Source organism: Meles meles, chromosome 8, assembly GCF_922984935.1.
Source record: "Meles meles chromosome 8, mMelMel3.1 paternal haplotype, whole genome shotgun sequence".
NCBI lineage: Eukaryota > Metazoa > Chordata > Mammalia > Carnivora > Mustelidae > Meles > Meles meles.
In genome coordinates this window covers 15911837-15931721 of record NC_060073.1, presented here as the reverse complement: position 1 = coordinate 15931721, position 19885 = coordinate 15911837, and the positions used below count along the sequence as shown (strand labels likewise).

Below are 19885 nucleotides of genomic sequence, written 5' to 3'. Positions count from 1 at the left end.
CCATTTCATAGACACATGCATAATTAAATCAAATTGCCAAGACCCAGAGACAGGGTGCCTGGGTGGCTCAGAGGGTTAAAGCCTCTGCCTTCAGCTCAGGTCATGATCTCAGGGTCCTGGGATCAAGCCCAGCATCCGGCTCTCTGCTCAGCAGGGAGTCTGCTTCCCCGCCCCCGCCACCAACTGCCTCTCTGCCTATTTGTGATCTCTGTCTAATAAATAATAAAATCTTCCCCAATGGACATTGGGGAGGGGAGGCGAACCATAAGAGACTATGGACTCTGAAAAACAACCTGAGGGTTTTGAAGGGTCAGGGGTGGGAGGTTGGGGGAACAGGTGGGTAATAGGGAGGGCACGTTTTGCATGGAGCACTGGGTGTTGTGCAAAAACAATGAATACTGTTATGCTGAAAAAAATAAATAAAATGGGAAAAAAAAAGAAATTTTAAAAAAGTTAAATAAATAAATAAATAAATAAATAATAAAATCTTAAAAAAAAAAAAAAAGACCTGTATCCCTGGAGATAAAAATACATTATATGTTTATAAAAAAAAAAAAAAAAGAAAGAAAGAAAGGATGAATACCCAACTTTTGTAGCAACATGGACGGGACTGGAAGAGATTATGCTGAGTGAAATAAGTCAAGCAGAGAGAGTCAAGTATCATATGGTCTCACTTATTTGTGGAGCATAACAAATGACATGGAGGACATGGGGAGATGGAGAGGAGAAGGAAGTTGAGGGAAATTGGAAGGGGAGGCGAAACATAAGAGACTATGGACTCTGAAAAACAACCTGAGGGTTTTGAAGGGGCGGGGGTGGGAGGATGGGGGAACCAGGTGGTGGGTAATAGGGAGGGCACGTATTGCATGGAGCACTGGGTGTTGTGCAAAAACAATGAATACTGTTATGCAGAAAAAATAAATTAATTAATTAAAAAAAAAGAACCCAGAGATAAAAACTTGCAGAGTCAATATGTAACCCAGCTCTCCCTGACTCCAAAGCCTGTCATTGTAACACCATACTTTCTTCCAGCGTGATGATCTCTGATAGAACCAGTTAGAGCTGAACCAATTTAGGGACATTTATGGTAAACAAGTGAGAAGGTTGGATTTTGTTTCAAGGAAAATAGGGATCCATATAAATTTTTTTGAGTGACTAGTGATTTGATCAGAGATGAGCTGTGGAAGGGCATTTCTTGAATTCCTCAAATCCAAGTGCTCACAACTGGAACTAACTGGACTCTTTAAAGCACAGATTGCAATCTGAATTACAATGACTGCTTCTTTGGCTCATACTAACTTCAGAGGTTTTTAGTCCAGCTCCCCAAAGAGAGCTCATATGCTTTCTATGAGATCACAACTGGTCAGTGCTCTGGGGACACAGGATTGAAAGCACAATGAAAATCAGCCTCTTGACTTGATTTCTGAATGTGCCATTTTAGACCACACCTTCCCCATGGTGATTTTCATCTCCATGTTTCTCAGGGTGTAGATGAGAGGATTCAGCATAGGGGCAATCACAGTATAAAACACAGAGATTTCCTTATCCTTGTTCTCACTCCCTGCAGGTAGAATGTAAATATAGATACAGGGCACAAAGAATAAAACTACAACTGTAATATGAGAGCTGCAGGTGGAGAGAGCTTTGCGTCTCCCTACGGAGGAGTATGTCCTAAGATTATATAATATGAGAATATAAGAAGCCACCAGGATAAGAAAAATGACAACTGCCACCATTCCTGAATTTGCAATCACTAAGACACTAACAACATGAATGTCTTTGCACACCAGTTTCAAAAGAGGCTTCACATCACATATGTAGTGATCGATCTGATTAGGACCACAGAAAGGCAAGTTGAGTACCATGAGCAATAGAGCGACAGAGTGCCAAAAACCCACACCCCAGGCCATGAAGACCAACATGTTACACCTCCGCCGGTTCATGAGGACCATGTAGTGCAGGGGCTTGACAATAGCAACATAGCGGTCTAAAGCCATGGACACCAAGATGAATATCTCCACACCCTCCAGCAAGTGGGCAGTGAAGAGCTGGGCCATACAGTTGTTATAGGAAATGTTTTTTCTTGCTGCGCCTAAGTCCCTGATTAGCCTGGGGACCACAGTGGAGGTGTAGCAGAGATCCATGAGGGAAAGGTGACAGAGAAAATAGTACATTGGTTGTTTGATTAGACGGCTGCAGGTGATGGTGAGTAAGATGATGAAGTTTCCCATTAAGACAGCCAGGTAGCACAGCAGGAACAAGAGAAAGAAGAGTAGTTCTAATTGCTTATTTCCCCACAGTCCTATGAAAACAAATTCTGTGACATTGTTCTGATTTTCCATGAGGTTGAGGTGAGTCCAGAGACACAACAGAAACTTAATGCATCTGAAATGATACAGAACATATAATATTTTTAGTAATACTTTAAAAATGTTTGGAGTATTTTTACATGAAAAAATATGCAGGTCACAGAGGAATTTTTTGCACTTAATGTTTGAAATCTTTCCAGTTTAAGACAAATATCATTATTCAAATGATGTTTACTGAGAGCATACTAAATCCTGGGAATTTTATGAACATTTTGCATACATAATTCATACTAAACCAATAGTGACTCTCCTAATACTTATTTATATATGGGGGAACACAAATGGGTGAGTTCAGATAACAATACCGATCCACGTATAGCTTAAGCAGAAAGCTAAGATACGAAGCTACATCTAATGCCAAATTCTATGCTCTTGAGACTTATGCTACATTATCCACTGACCACATATACTTACGTTTTCTACTTCCTTCAATGATATGTTTTTCTCCATCTCTTAAGTTAAAACCCAAATAACTGTAAGCAATTCAATCCTTTTTATATTTTTATTAATAATAATTAATAAATTCCCAATCTAACACCACATTCTGTACATCCAGGAGAACTCAATATTTATTCTTGATTTAAAAGTAAGATCAAGATCCTTAAGTACAGCAGATAAATAACCTGAAGTAATTGATCATAAATGCTGTGACTCACTTTCTTGACAGTTTGGTCAAGATTCAGGAGAGGCAGGAAACGGAGAACCAGAGGAGCAATCTGAGCATTTGGATATAGGAACATGGTGTTATTATTACATAAAAGTTTTCCCTTTTCCCAAATCATTCTATAGATACATTTTAGAGGTTGCTGTTTAAAATGTTAGAAAGAGTGTGGAGAGCTAGTTGTTTTCTGTTGACACATTGAAGAACCCAAGGTGATTAAAGAATGTCCTGCATGTTTAATCATGCAGTTAAGCAGCATAGCCACTTAGATGCAGTAGATCTAGGAGAAGAGAATGGATATGTTGAGCCATCACCTTTCCCCATAACCAAATGTCCCCCACAGCAAATTCATTATTTGCCTAAAATACTATTAATGTCAACGAATAATTTTAATGGTACTAGCAACAGTGTGTTGAGGTGAACAGATCTTTCATCTACTGATCTTAAAGGGGAGCATCCAAGCTCTTATGTTTTCTTACCTTTTTCTTGTTAATACTGAGAAATTAATTCTCTCTCATCCTCCTTTTCCAGCTGGTAAGTGGAACTAAAAATACTGGATCATTTGTCTTGTTCCAAGAACAAAATGGAGTTCATTTGAGAATATACAATGAAAGGTCTTATGGTACTAACTTGTCAAGTCCATAGAAGAGTTCTCCCAAAAATGTGTGAAGGGAAACAAACCGTTGTATAAGAAAATAGATAATATTAAGGATGGCACATATTGCATGGAGCCCTGGGTGAGGTGCATAAACAATGAATTTTGGAACTCTGAAAATAAAATAAAATAAAATAAAACAAAATTTAAAAAATTATATATATATAATAAATAAACAAAATCTTTAAAAAATAAATTAAATGGAGCCAATAGCATAATAATGGTGAAATTTTCTGGATTTCATTAATTTTCAATTTAGGTTGAAGAGGTTTTGAGTTGTAATATTTTTAAAAAAGTATGTATTTACCCTAAGCATGAATTTTTTTGCAATATATTTTAGAATATGGCTCTTGTTTTTCTTGATATATATATAATTTTGGCTTTTAATCCAAATGATTAAATATGTTTGATTTTGAAAGCCAAAAAAAAAAAAAAGAAAAGAAAATAGATAACAGGATGTTCTTCATCAATTAATTGGTTTTACCCATGGATTTTGTATTCTGTGACAATGAGATGCATTGAAGATTTTATATCAGACATACATTTAGGATAAGGAAAAAAAAAACATCGGCATTGGTATAAATTTGTTCTTGTTTCAACATTGAGCTTGGCAAAGTACTTCTTTATGAATCAGTTGACAATATCCAAGCCTAAATATTCTTTATATGGAAGCATAGGATCAGTTAAATCCCAAGGTAGCTTTTCATTAAAATCATAGAACAAAACTAGAGAATCAAAACTGTAGGCAAGGCAACTCTTGGTTTAGAGTGTATCCTGAACACTGGTGCAAGACATCTCTTACCACTAAGTCCAGTGCTGCTCAACCTACAGTGTTTAAGAATCAGTTGTGGACACATAGATCAATAATGAAAAAGATCTCTGGCAGTGCCAATAAACTTTCTGCTGGGAATACCCTGGGGGAGGGGGGAAGAATCCATAAAAACCTCCCTGTGCCTCCTTCCTTTCTTTCCCTTTCCCTTGCTCTTTCTCTCCCCGACTCTCTTTCCATATATCACAGTGTAGTCATCCTTATTGTACTCACCCTTCTTCTTGTGATGATGTGAGATGATAAAATGCCTACATAATGAGATGAAGTGAGGTGAATGAGGTAGGCATCGTGAAATAGCCTTAGGCTGCTATTGACCTTCTCACAACACATCCAATGCCTTCATGGTCATCTGCTTCTGCACCATGGTTGACAGGAGGTAGCTGAAACCATGCAACTTGAAACATGGTTTTGCAAATAAGGAAACTTGATTCCAAGGTTGCACAAGTACTAAGAGGGTGGTCAACATCTAAATCACCAGTTTAAACTATATGATTTGGAAGTTTGTGTTTTTTTTTAATTGTGCTTAGATGCCTTCTCCCAAATACAAAACAAGGTTTAAAACCTTCATCAGTTGCACTCCAGATTTTCCTGAATGCCTTCTCTTAAAAATATTTAGCAACACAATTATTACGGAGGAACTTAAAAATTTAAATTATGAGATCAAATTCTATATAAAAATGAAGACCTGCAGAGGTGGGATTGGGAGAGGGGGAGTGGGCTATGGACATTGGGGAGGGGAGGCGAACCATAAGAGACTATGGACTCTGAAAAACAACCTGAGGGTTTTGAAGGGTCAGGGGTGGGAGGTTGGGGCAACCTGAGGGTTTTGAAGGGTCAAGGGTGGGAGGTTGGGGGAACAGGTGGTGGGTAATGGGGAGGGCACGTTTTGCATGGAGCACTGGGTATTGTGCAAAAAGAATGAATACTGTTATGCTGAAAAAATAAATAAAATGGAAAAAAAAAATGAAGACCTGCAGAAATTATAATTATTTTCTCTTTATCCTATATATCTATATATGTCCATATATATATATATATATATATATATGTTTTTGTATATAATATTATATGTAAAATATATGTGTCAATGTGATCCTTCAGGTGGTTCCTTTAACTTTTTGTATCTGTACTATGTAACAGCAAACAGACATGGAGTACCTCTGACTCTCCTGTTTATCTTTCACCCAAAGAACGTTTCAGGAAAACATTGTTGGGAATAACCATAAATTAAAGTACGTGCAGGTCCTCCGGGGGAACCTCCCACAGGCATTTTACATCAGCCAATGTGTGTGTGACTATAATTTGAAAAATAAAGCCCATATTATTATTTTTATTTTTTCCATATTATCTTTTTAAATTTAATTTTTTTTTCAGTGTTCCAAGATTCATGGTTTGTGCACCACACCCAGTGCTCTATGCAGTATGTGCCCCCTTAATAAAGCCCATATTATTATAGTGGTCATATAGATGGCCTTGAAGCTTACTCGATTGATCTTTTTAAAAAATATTTATATATTTGTTTGTTTCTTGATTTATCTGAGAGAGAGTGTAGGGTAGCATAAGGAGGGTCAGAGGCAGCCTCCCTGCTGAGCACAGAACCCAACTCCAGCTGGATCCCAGGACCCCAATAGCATGACTGAAACTGAAATTCAGAGTTGGAGACTTAACTGACAGGCACACAGGCATCCCCTGATGTATCTCTTGAGGGTCATTAGCTGAATGATTCAATACTTTTGTATTCTTCCATCACTGATAAAATGTGATATGTATTTTTCTCTCCATCTCCTAGAATAATTTCTTCAAAGACTGGAGATGTATATTATATGTACACATATTTTTAATTCCTCACATCATGTAATATGTTAAATATGCAAAGAGAGTATAGAAGAGTATTATTATTTACTCATCAACATAGAGTCATTGTCATTAGCATGAATATTTTGAAATAATTCTCAATGGTCAATTACATCCATTGGGATCTTAGAAGTCACATACATTGTTTTATGTCACTAGGTATCATCTAATATAAGGGTCTCAGAATTAGGAAATGCGACAGTGTATAATTAGTTATTTTCCTTATTTTATTGTGTTTTTGTTTTATTCTGAGTAAATCAGGTTGAGTAAATTGGAGTCCCCTGCTCATAGCAGCAATCCTCATGGGTCCATTTTAGGTCCATGTAAGTCTAGTTTTACTTTATGTTTTTTCCTGCATTGCTCATTTATACTTCTGCTTCCCACTACTGTGCACCCACTGCCCTCGATTGTACTCAGCTCTACTAGCTCCAGCATATTACATGTTCCTTGTGATTTTCCTACAACTATCCACATCTTACAATCCTCTTACAATACGATCTGTAAAGCATGACATTTGGCTGTCTTCTTGCTGCATGACCCTGCCTCAGGCATACACTTAGCACTCTAGTCTCCAAATGCATAAAGCAAGTTTAGATAAATCCACATGAAGAAAAACATGAATTCACCTTCACGGTGGAAGATTTCAATGTTCCTTTTTCTATGATAGATGACTAAAGAAGGCGTTAAGTTCAGAGGGTATAAAGGATCTGAACAACAGAAATTAAAAGTTTATGGAGGTGCATATAAAACCATACATCTAACAAGGAATATATATTTTTGTATGCATAGAACTAGTATACATACAATTAGCTATAAAGTTATTTTAAAAAGCCTCACCATATTTTTAAAAAGGTGACACTATACAGAACTCTGAGCACAACAAAATTTATAAGTAGATCAAAATCTAGATCGAGGTAGATATGAATATAAATACACACACAGATACATCATTAACAATTAAAATTATACTATGAAACATAGTTAATTCATTAAGAAATAATACTGTAAATTTAAAGATCTACTTATACTTGAAATATAAAGAACATATTACCTGTCAGAGTTTATAGGATACAGGGAAAATGGTACTTTTAAAGACAATGATAACCTTAATATTTTCACTAGAAAAAAAAATCTGAAAAGGATTCTATCTTTAGAAGATATCAAATAGAAATAGAATACATCTATCTTTAGAAGCACATCAAAAAGTAGTATAACACTACTGAGTATTTACCCTAAAGATACAAATGTAGTGATCCGAAGGGGCACATGCACCCGGATGTTTATAGCAACCATGTCCACAATAGCCAAAATATGGAAAGAGCCTAGATGTCCGTCAACAGATGAATGGATAAAGAAGATAAAACATATATATGTTGTATCATATATATATATATATATATATATATATATATATATAAAATATATATATATATATATATAAATATTATGTAGCCATTAAAAAACTTGCCATTTGCAGTAACATGGATGAAACTGGAGGATATTACGCTAAGTGAAACAAGCCAATCAGAGAAAGACAATTATCATACGATCTCACTGATAGGAGGAATTTGAGAAAGAAGACAGAGGATGATAGGGGGAGGGAGGGAAAACTGAAGCAAGACGAAACCAGAGAGGGAGACAAACCATAAGAGACTCTTAATTTCAGGAAACAAATGAGGGTTGCTGGAGGGGAGGGGAATGGGAGAAATGGGATGGCTGGGTGATGAACATCAGGAAAGTATTTGTATGGTGAGTGCTGTGAATTCTGTAAGACTGATGAATCACAGACCTGTACCCCTGAAACAAATAATGCATATATGTTAAAAAAGTAATATGTAAATGTATATGTTTAAAAAATAATATAAAAAGCATAAGAAAAATCAAAGTGAAAATTAGAAAGAAACAAAATACAGAAGGAAAGCAACAAATTTTCACATTAGATCTTTGAGAAAAGCCTTTCAAAATAGTTAAAGTTTCAGCCATATGGTTTAATATAAAAGAAAAAAGGTAAACATATACTATTAATGAATGGTAATATAATGATGAAAAGGGAGAGGAAAAATATAAAATAGTATCAATAACTAAATGCCAATAACTTTGAAAGCATAAACAGAACAAGATGTTTCTACAACATATTTTATCAAAACTAACTCCAGAATTACAAAAGATAACTAGTCTATTACTAGTAAAATTAAAACTAACTAAAAATAATCCTTTAAAAGAAATATCAGTCTAAAATTGATTTATAACTTATATATATATATATATATATTTAAATTTATTTATTTATTTTTTCAGCGTAACAGTATTCATTGTTTTTGCACAACACCCAGTGCTCCATGCAATACGTGCCCTCCCTATTACCCACCACCTAGTTCCCCAATCTCCCACCCCGCCCCTTCAAAACCCTCAGGTTGTTTTTCAGAGTCCATAGTCTCTTAGGGTTCGCCTCCCCTTCCAATTTCCCTCAACTTCCTCTTCTCTCCATCTCCCAATGTCCTCCATGTCCTTTGTTATGCTCCACAAATAAGTGAAACCATATGATACTTGACTCTCTCTGCTTGACTTATTTCACTCAGCATAATCTCTTCCAGTCCCGTCCATGTTGCTACAAAAGTTGGGTATTCATCCTTTTATTAAGATTTTATTTTTTTATAAGACAGAGAAAGAGCACAAGTTGGGAGAAGGCAGAGGGTTAGGGCAAAGGAGATTCTCTGCTGAGCAAGGAACCAGATGTGGAGTTTGATCATAGGACACTGGGATTATTACCCAAACTGAATGCAATCACTTAACCAACTGAACCACCCAGGCATCAGAGGGATTTATAACATTTTACTATAATTTTCAAAAATAGACTTTCCTACTCTTGTAGAGTTTCACATAGAGGAATAAAAATTAAACTATCATTAATTCATTTTGCAAGACTATTTTTATGAGAAAACACAATTAATTACTGATACTTGTCCCTCTAAAATTCACTAAAAATTCCTTTTTTAAAAAAATATTTTATTTATTTATTTGACAGAGAGAGAGATCACAAGTAGGCAGACCAGCAGGCAGAGAGAGGGGGGAAGCAGGGTTCCCACTGAGCAGAAAGCCTGATGGGGGCTGGATCCCAGGACCCTGAGGTCATGACCTGAGCTGAAGGCAGAGGCTTAACCCACTGAGCCACCCAGGTGCCCCTAAAATTGACTAAAAATTCTTAACAAAATATTAAACTACTTTAATTTTGTATAAATTACCAAGTTTTATCCCAAATATTCTTTCATAGTTTATTATTATATACTTGATAAATATATCCACCAACCTGGAAATTAAAGGTGAAAAAGCAAATAATTATTTCAATAGATGCATAAAAAGTATGTGATAAATTCACATGTTCATCATATAAATGTTTACCAATAACAAAATTCAAAAACACATTAAAACATGAAGGAACTTGCTTACCACTAAAAACAATATTTCTTAAAAGCCTTACTTAAAGCAATACCCTAAACATAATTAAATTAGTTTAAATTAGATATATTCTCTTTAACATCAAGAATGAAATAAAACGCTCATTTCAATAACCATTTCTATTCAACAGGGTAATGCAGCACAATGAGGAAAAAAATATGTCATCTGTAAGAAATGGACAAGGGGAAAAAAAAAGAAATGGACAAGAGGAAATAAAGCTGATAATATTTGCAGATGACATTATCATTCACATTTAGAATCCAAAGATTGCATAGATATTACTAGAAATAGCAGAGCCAAACAGTGCCTGATCATGAGAATAATATACAATATTCAATTAAAATACAATATTCACTGACATGTCCCTATGCCATCAACAAACAATAAGAAATGTAATTAAAATAGACATAATTCACACTAGTTTTAGATAGCGAAATATCAAGTATGTAATATTTTCTCTAATTTGCTGTGTAGTTTTCTGCTGTGTGGCTATGCCACAATTTGCACACTCATTTACCTACCAGTAAACTTTGAGATTATTTACAATTTTTGGCTATTACAAATAAAGCTGTTGGTAGCATTCATATAAACTCTTTGTATGTATATGTGCTTTTATTACTCTTGCGCAAATACCAGTGGACTGTTCTGGCCAACGTTAGATGTCTGCTTGGCTATTTATTTATTATTTTTTCCTAAAAGGCACATACTTTTTGTTTGTTTGTTTTTTATTTTATTTTTTATTATGTTCATTTAGCTAACATATAGTACATCATTAATTTTTGGTGTAGTATTCAATGATTCATTAGTTGTGTATAACACCCAGGGCCCACCACAACACATGCCTTCCTTAATACCTATCACCCAGTTACACCATTATCCCATCCCCCTCTCTTCTGTAACCCTCAGTTGGTTTCCCAGAGTCCAGAGCATCTCATGGTTTGTCTCCCTCTCTGAATTCTTCCCTTTCAGTTTCCCTTCCCCTATGATCCTCCATGCTATTCCTTATGTTTCACATATGAGCGAAATCATATGATAATTTTCTTTCTTTGCGTATTTCACATAACATAATCCCCTCCAGTTCCATCCATGTCGATGCAAATGGTAGTTATTCATCCTTTCTGGTGGCTGAGTAATATTCCACTGTATATATGAACCACATCTTCTTTAAAGATTTTATTTATTTAGGGGCGCCTGGGTGGCTCAGTGGGTTAAAGCCTCTGCTTTCAGCTCAGGTCATGATCCCAGGGTCCTGGGGATCGAGCCCCGCATCAGGCTCTCTGCTCAGCAGGGAGCCTGCTTCCTCCTCTCTCTCTCTGCCTCTCTGCCTACTTGTGATCTCTGTCTGTCAAATAAATAAATAAAATCTTAAAAAAAAAAGATTTTACTTATTTAATTGACAGAGAGAGATCACAGGTAGGCAGGCAGGCAGAAACAGAGAGAGAAGGAGAGGAGGAAGCAGGCTCCCTGCTGAGCAGAAAGCCCGATGCAGGGCTCGATCCCAGGACCCTGAGATCATGACCCAAGCCAAAGGTAGAAGCCTTACCCCCCTGAGCCACCCAGGCACCCTGAACCACATCTTCTTTATCTACTCATCAGTTGAAGTACATCTCAGCTTCTTCTACAATTTGGCTATTGTGGACATTGCCGAGATGAACATTGGGGAGCATGTGCCCTCTCTTTTCACTACCTCTGTATCTTTGAGGTAAATACCTATTAGTGCAATTGCTGGGTTATAAGGTGCCTCTATTTTTAATGTCTTGAGGAACCTCCATACTGTTTTCCAGAGTGGTTGTCCCAGCTTGCATTCCCCAAAACTGTAAGAATTCCCCTTTCTCCACATCCTTGCCAACATTTGCTGTTTCCTGTCTTGTTAATTTTTGCTGTTTTAACTGGTATAAGGTGATATCTCATTGGGTTTTGATTTGTGTTTCCTTGATGGCCAGTGATGTTGAACATTTTTTCATATGTCTGTTAGCTATTTGTAAGTCTTCTTTGAAGAAACATCTGGTCATGTCTTCTGCCCATTTCTTGACTGGATTATTTGTTTTTTGGGTGTTGAGTTTGAGAAGTTTTTTATAGATCTTGGATAACAGCCCTTTATCTGTAATATTATTTGCAAATATCTTCTCCCATACTGTGGGTAGCCACGTAGTTTTGTTGACTATTTCCTTTGCTCTGCAGGATCTTTTTATCTTGATGAAATCTCAAAAGTTCATTTTTGCTTTTGTTTCCCTTGCCTTTAGAGACCTGAATTTTTACAAGGATTGTATTTATTTATTTGAGACAGAGATAGAGACAGAGGGAGCCCAAGGAGAGGGAACTACAGGCATAGAAAAAGTAGGTTTCCCGCTAAGCCTGGAGCTGGATTCAGGACTTGATCCCAGGACCCTGAGATCATGACCAGAGCTGAAGACAGAAACTTAACTGACTGAGCCAACCAGGTGTCCCCAGAGCAATGTCTTGAAAGAAGTTTCTGTGGCTGATGTGTTTAGCTATTTAAATTACTGCCAAGCTATTTCCCAAAGATTTGGAAATAGTAAAACTAATGGAAAGGCAATGATAACCAGTGGAATGATTAATGAAAAAATAAGCTTATATATTTTGGGGAGAGAACACTGTAAAATTTTAATCTATCCACCATTTCCTACTTTTTGGTCAGTGGCAGCCTTGAGGATGGTGGCCCACATTCCTCATGGGTTTGTTGGTGCCAGACGGAACAATACAGACGTTGACCTCAAAGGATTATGATAGCATGTTTTGCATTTTTGGTGGCTCCTGAAGAATTGGCTCACTGGCTTGACTTTGTTTCATCTGCCTGGGGGACTTCCCAGGGCTGGAAATGCCTTCTGGGTAGATTTTGTCAGAGTCATTTGAGTCAAATGTTCTCAATATAACTTCTTGAGGCAAGGTATAAGATAAGGAAGCCAAGAAATAGACTGAAAACTGTGAAAAGAATGAGGCTTGGGAAGGAGATACATGTGAGAACAAGAGCTATGAGAACCACCTGTGTCTATAGCAGGGAATCTAGAGGACTGTCCGTACATGCTCAGGGCTGGATGCACACTCAAAAAAGTTCAAGAAGACACTAAAATGATCCCCACTCCATGACCTTTAGGCTCTATGCAAGCAGTAAGTGAAGGGTAAGGTAGAGTTTTAAAGAGCCTAGCAAAGTACAGGCCTATCTCAAGTATTGCCAATTCATTTTCAGCCCATGCAATGATGTGAACATAGCACAATAAAGTGAGTCAATAAATATTTGGTTTCCCAGTGCATATCATATATAAATATAACTGCATACCAGTTATATTTATGCTATACTGGAATCTAAAGTGTGCAAGAGCATGATGCTTGTTTTTTCTTTTTAATATAATACACATTATTGGTAAATGCTACTAACCATCATTTGAGCTTTCAGAGAGTTATGATCTTATTGCTGGTGGAAGGTCTTGTCTTCATGTTAATGGCTGCTGAGCGATGAAGGTTGGGGTGGCTGTGGTAATTTCTTAAAATAACACTGAGTTTTGTTGCATTAATTAAGTTTTCCTTTCACAAATGCATTCTCTGTAGCATGAGATTCTATTTGATAGCCTTTTACCCACAGTAGACCTTCCTTTGAAGCTGGAGTTGATCCTCTCAAATCTTGCTATGGCTTTATCTACCAATTTTGTGCACTATTCTAAGTCCTTTGTTGTCATTTCTACAATCTTTGCTGCATATTCACTGGGAGTAGATTCCATCTCAAAAACCACTTTCTTTGTTCATCCATAATAAACAACTCTTCAAACATTAAAATTTGATCATGAGATTATGGCAATTCAGTCACATCTTCAGGCTCCAATTCTGATTTTCATTCTCTTGCTATTTCTGTCACATCTGCAGTGACTTCCAACACTGAACTCTTGAACCCCTCAAAGTCATTTATGAGAGTTAAAATCAACTTCTTTCCAAACCCTTATTAATGTCAGTATTTTAATCTTTTCCCATGAATTACAAATGTTCTTAATGACATCTAGAATAGTGAATTCATTTCAGAAGGTTTCCAGTTTACTTTTCCCAGATCCATCAAAGGATTCCCTATCTGTAGCATATATAGTCTTACAAAATGTATTCTTTAAATAATAAGACTCGAAATTCAAAAGTATGCCTTGATCCCTGGGCTGAACAATGAATGCTATGTTAGCAGATATAAACATGTGAATCTTGTCAGATATCTCCATCAGAGCTCTTGAGTGACCAGGTGCATTGTTAATTAGAAGTCATATTTAAAAAGGTTCTCTTCTTCTCCTTCTCCTCCTCCTCCTCCTCCTCCTTCTTCTTCTTCTTCTCCTCCTCCTCTTTCTTCTTTTCTTCTTCTTCTTCTTCTTCTTCTTCTTCTTCTTCTTCTTCTTCTTCTTCTTCTTCTTCTTCTTCTTCTTCTTCTTCTTCTTCTTCTCCTTCTTCTTCTTCTTCTTCTTCTTCTTCTTCTTCTTCTTCTTCTTCTTCTTCTTCTTCTTCTTCTTCTTCTTCTTCTTCTTTTTCTTCTTCTTCTTCTTCTTCTTCTTCTTCTTCTTCTTCTTCTTCTTCTTCTTCTTCTTCTTCTCCTTCTCCTCCTCCTCCTCCTCCTCCTCCTCCTCCTTCTTCTTCTTCTTCTTTTTCTTTTTTAAAATGAGCATCAGGTCCCAAATGTGGGTTTAAAATGTTCAGTAGAACATGTTGCAAACAGATGTGCTGTCGTCTTGCCTTTGTGGTTCTACTTATGGAACATAAGCAGAGTAGATTTAGCATAATTCTTAAGGGCCCCAGGATTTTCAGAATGGTAAATGAGCATTTTCTTTATCCATTCTCCACCGATGGACAATAAGGTTTTTTCCATATATTAGATTTTGTAAATAATTCTGCAATGGAAGTATTAAAGACTTTTATATGAAAAACTACAAAATGCTTTTGAAAGAAATTGAAGAAGACTTACTGAAATAGAAATATAGTTCATATTCATGGATTAGAGGAATATAATATAATTAAGATGGCAATATTCCTCAATTGATCTACAGATTCCATGCAATCCTGTGAAGTTATTAAAAACCCTTTTTGTTGTTGTTGTTGTTGTTGTTAGAGGGAAAGTTGTTTCCTAAAATTTATATAGCACTTCATGGAACCCTGAACAAAAATAATACAAATTCTACACATTCTTTCAGAAAATTGAGAGATTACTACAAAATTAATTGTATGAAGGCACCATTGTCTAAATGCTAAGTCACATTACATGAAAAAAGTATGATAAATATTCCTTTTGAATCCACACCCAAAGATGTTACACAAAATACTAGTAAATAAACCCATCAAAGTTTCTAAAAAAATAATTGACCACGATGATGTGGAATTTATTTCAGGCATAAAGGGCTGATTTAACATTTAAAAATCTGTGTAATTCGCTAAGTTAACAGAATGAAGGAGAATTACAAAGTCATTTCAAATGATGTAAAACTTATTTGATAAATTTCAATTGATTTATATTTAAAAAGACTTTAACAAATGAAGAATAGAAAGGAATTTGCTCAACTTGATAAGAAGCATATTTTCAAAACCTACAAGTACCACATTATATCATAGTAAATATTTTCTATGATTGAAACAAGTCAAGCATGTTCACTTACCAATTTTTTTTTTCCTGTATTGTCCCCTACATTCTCATCATTGCAATAAGATGAGAAAAAGAAATAAAGACATACAGAATGGATAGGAAGAGACAAATTGCAAAAAATATATTGATGTGCTGATGGCATGATTATACAGGTAGGCAATGTTAAGTGGCCTACCTAATTAGTTAATATAACAAGGTAATAAGATACAATGTAAATAAAAATACTATATATTATTTCTATAAGTGAAACAATTAGAATTAAAATGAGAAACAATAGGGGCGCCTGGGTGGCTCAGTGGGTTAAGCTGCTGCCTTCGGCTCAGGTCATGATCTCAGGTTCCTGGGATCGAGTCCCACATCATGCTCTCTGTTCAGCAGGGAGCCTGCTTCCCTCTCTCTCTCTCTGCCTGCTTCTCTGTCTACTTGTGATCTCTCTTTTTCAAATAAATAAATAAAATCTTTAAAAATATGTAGAATACTATTTTAAAGTATGAAATTTGAGTTGCACTCCATTGGTTGAGTGTCTAACTCTTGGTTTTGGCTCAAGTCATGATATTGTGGTTGTAAGACCAAGCCCTATGTCAGGCTTCATGCTAGGCCAGGAGTCTGTTTAAGATTCTTTGCCTTTTCCTTTCCCTCTGCACACTTGTGTATGCTCTCTTGCTCTCTTTCTAAAACAACAAAATAAATAAATAAAATTTTTAAAATGAAATTTGAGGAATTTTTTTTTCTTTTCTTCTTCTTCTTTTTTTTTCTTTTTAAGAGAGAGAGAAAGAATGGGGGAAGAGGCACAGGGAACTGGAGAGATAGAATCTCAAGAAGGCTCAGTGTCCAGGATAGAGCTCTCCATAGGGCTCGATCCTATGTTCCTGAGATCATGACCTAAGCCAAAATCAAGAGTCAGTTGCTCTACCAACTAAGGCACCCAGATGCCCCAAGAATAAATTATAAAAGTGTATTTAAGAACTGTACATGAAAACTAGAACACACTGCTGAAATTAAATAGAAAAATGGAGAAATGTACCTTGTCATTGGGTTAAAAGAACACTTTTACCATGTCATTCTATTCTTTCAATACAATTCCAATAACAATCTCAACAGTATTTTTAAAGAAATTATCAGTTTTATTCTGAAATTTATATAGAAATACACAAATTTAAAGGAATCTAGAAGATTAAATCACTTTAAAAAACTCCAAAATATATTTTGGATGTCTACTCTACTTAAATTCAAGAATTGCTATTAAGCTCCCATAATTAAGGCTGTGTGGTATTGGTGCAGGGATAAACACTGAGACCTTGAAACCAATAGAATGCCCAGAAATAAGCCTAATTATATGAATTTTGACAAAGATGTCAAATAATTCAATGGAAGAATGTATAGACTTTTCCATAAATTATACTGGATCTATTAGCTATCCATATGAGGGAAAAAAAAAAAAAAAAGATCTAAACCACAACCTCACCTTGTACTATACACAAAAATGAACTCAAAATGAGTGTGGGGTCTACATGTCTACATAGAAATTGCCAAAGAAATCTTTTTGATCTTGGTGGTAGATGAATATTTATTAGACACAAAACAATAATCATGAACCATAAGAAAAAAATTAAAAATTGGAATTTGTCAAAGTTTTAAAACTCAGTGTCTGTCATGTAACACTATTTTTAAAAATGAAGAGGCAATCCATGGATTAGGTGAAAATTTTGTAGATATACATAACATATACATGACAAAGACCTGTATTATATGTAAAGAACATTTAAAACTTAGTAACAAGGAAACTAGTACCTTAGGTTTAAATTATGCAAAGGACTTGAACAAAAGTGTACAAAAGAAGGTATACAAATGGCCAATAATAAGATGAGAAACAAAATCTTACCATCATTAGTCATCAGGGAAAGCAAATTAAAACCACAAGAATATATCACTACAGGTCTAGAATGACTCAAAGGAAATAACAGTACCAAGTGAAAATGATGTGGAAAAACTGGGACTCATCTTGTGTTTCAATCTCTCTCCACAGTTTTAAAGTTGCCTAATATTCTGTACTGACCAAACCATAAATTCCAAAAATAACTAACTGGGAACCTTTTCAAGTTTCTATTTACTTTCTGCCTCTTGATGAATGTAAAAACAAACAAACAAACAGAAAACAGTTTCGGAGTCAAGAACGTTAAAATGGCTTCCATTGATTTTTTGCCCTCACTGCTCTAGCTCTCAAACAATCATTAGCAGGCTCCAGAAAAGTTTTATTATTGCTAAGGAGGCAGAAGTTCTCTTGGTGACTTGAGTCAACAGGTCAACTACATCCTTTTCCATTTGCCTGACATTCAGCTTTCTTAGAAACTCAAGGTAGAGAAAATGGATTCCTACATGCTTGGATTCCAAGTACAGGGCATGTAATTCCCTTTCCAAACTTGGATGTTTGTCAAACATATCTCTTCAGCATGGTTTCTAAGACAAAGCCTTTCTGTCAGAGGAGATAATTAACTCCTGGGAGAAAAAAAGTAACAGCACCAAAGTCCTTGAACCTTTATGGAAACATCTTTAAATATGCATGCAGTGCAAGGTGAAAATGATTTTTGTTGATCACATTTGCAGAGCAAGATTCATTAAGGTTGGAATGACATATTTGGATGTGTTTACTCCATATTTTTTTGCCTCTTGTCTATGGGACCAGAGCTATCTGTAGATGAAATCTCCATATTTTTTCCAAAATACTCCATTCTAAATTCAAATCCCAAGTGTTCTATAAGAACTTTTTTGAGGCTTTAGGCTAGAAGGGAAGCTTTTGGTTGATAAAAACACTTTCTTAAAAACCAGTCTCTTACTGGGTGTGTCTTATCTTTCATATTGAAAGCTACTGATCTGAGAGGAGGTCAGTTTGAAGATGGGGTTATTTCTGAACACCTCCAAGCATCATTAAGGTCTTCTAAGTCTATAAGGTAAGTCTTCAGTATTGCTGATTCATCTTAAATATTGTTGCCTCCCATATATATTAATCATTGTTTCAGTCCCTTCAAATATAGTATTCACCCCTGACCCTTCAAAACCCTCAGGTTGTTTTTCAGAGGGTTAGCTGAGGTTAGCTGTTTTTCAGAGGGTATACTGAAGACTTACCTTATAGACTTAGAAGACCTTAATGATGCTTGGAGGTGTTCAGAAATAACCCCATCTTCAAACTGACCTCCTCTCAGATCAGTAGCTTTCAATATGAAAGATAAGACACACCCAGTAAGAGACTGGTTTTTAAGAAAGTGTTTTTATCAACCAAAAGCTTCCCTTCTAGCCTAAAGCCTCAAAAAAGTTCTTACATGCAAAAAGAATGAATACTGTTACGCTGAAAAAATAAATAAAATGAATAATAAAAAAAAATATATAGTATTCAAGTATTCCATCCTCACCCCATTTCTTGAAAAGATAGTTGGTAAATATCATTCACCTAAGCTGACAGAAAAAAAAAATTGAAGCTCAAGGAATTGAAGCCAATTGTAGGACCCTGCTCTTTGTCACCAAACAGCATGCTTTTGCAATGAGACAGCTAGTTTAATAATCTAGACTAATCATGAGGATGAGAACACAATGGAAATACACTTCTCACATAGAAGAGGCATAAGTATGAATAATAAAGGACACATAGCATCAGCTGTGTTATCCAAGTATGAATGGAGAATTTCTTTCTGGTAACAAAGGCTACGGATAATTGAGTCTGTGTGCCTTCTTTAAAATTGGAGAGGATTCTTCCTGAACTTCTTGCACAATTAAATGATTGCATAATTATCATTCAAAATGTCAATAATTCCTATATCTTAGGTGCCTACACAGTTACAAAATAGATGAAAGTCCTCTGTGCGTACAACATGGTGGTGATATGTTCAAGTAGTTTTCCTTAATTCTCATAAAATCCTTTGATATGGAAATGATTAATTTTGCTTTACAGATGAGGAAACAAAGATGTAATGTGTTGGAAAGCTACTCTAGATAAAAGCAGATGCTAAGGAAAAATCAGAATTCTAACCTTGTCTTTTTGATTTTCAAACCAAAGCACTTAACCACAGTGGAAATCCTTTTCAACATTTAACAGATATTTTGCTTAGGAGATGGTTTGTAGTAGGGAGAACTAGGTCTGAGGGAGAAGTCAAGATAAAAAGATCTTTCAATGAATACGGTACCACATTTTTTTCCAAGATTTTACTTTTTTATTTGTGAGAGAGAGAGAGAGAGAGAGAAAGCAGGGGGAGCAGAGGGCAGAAGGAGAGGGAGAGGCAGTCAGAGGGAGAGGGAGAATCAGGCTCCCCATGGAGTAGGGAGCTTTGTGTGGGCTCAGTCCTAGGACCCAGGGATCATGACCCATGACCCACATCAAAGGCAGTCACTAACCAACTCAGCCATCCAAGCTCCCCGCTTACCACATTTTATTTGATGATTGGGAGTTCAA

General features: G+C 35.9%; 1 pseudogene; it reads left to right on the top strand.

The window, feature by feature from the left end:
- The window catches only part of LOC123948505, a 372440-nt pseudogene that overhangs the window by 44745 nt on the left and 307810 nt on the right, over positions 1-19885 (top strand).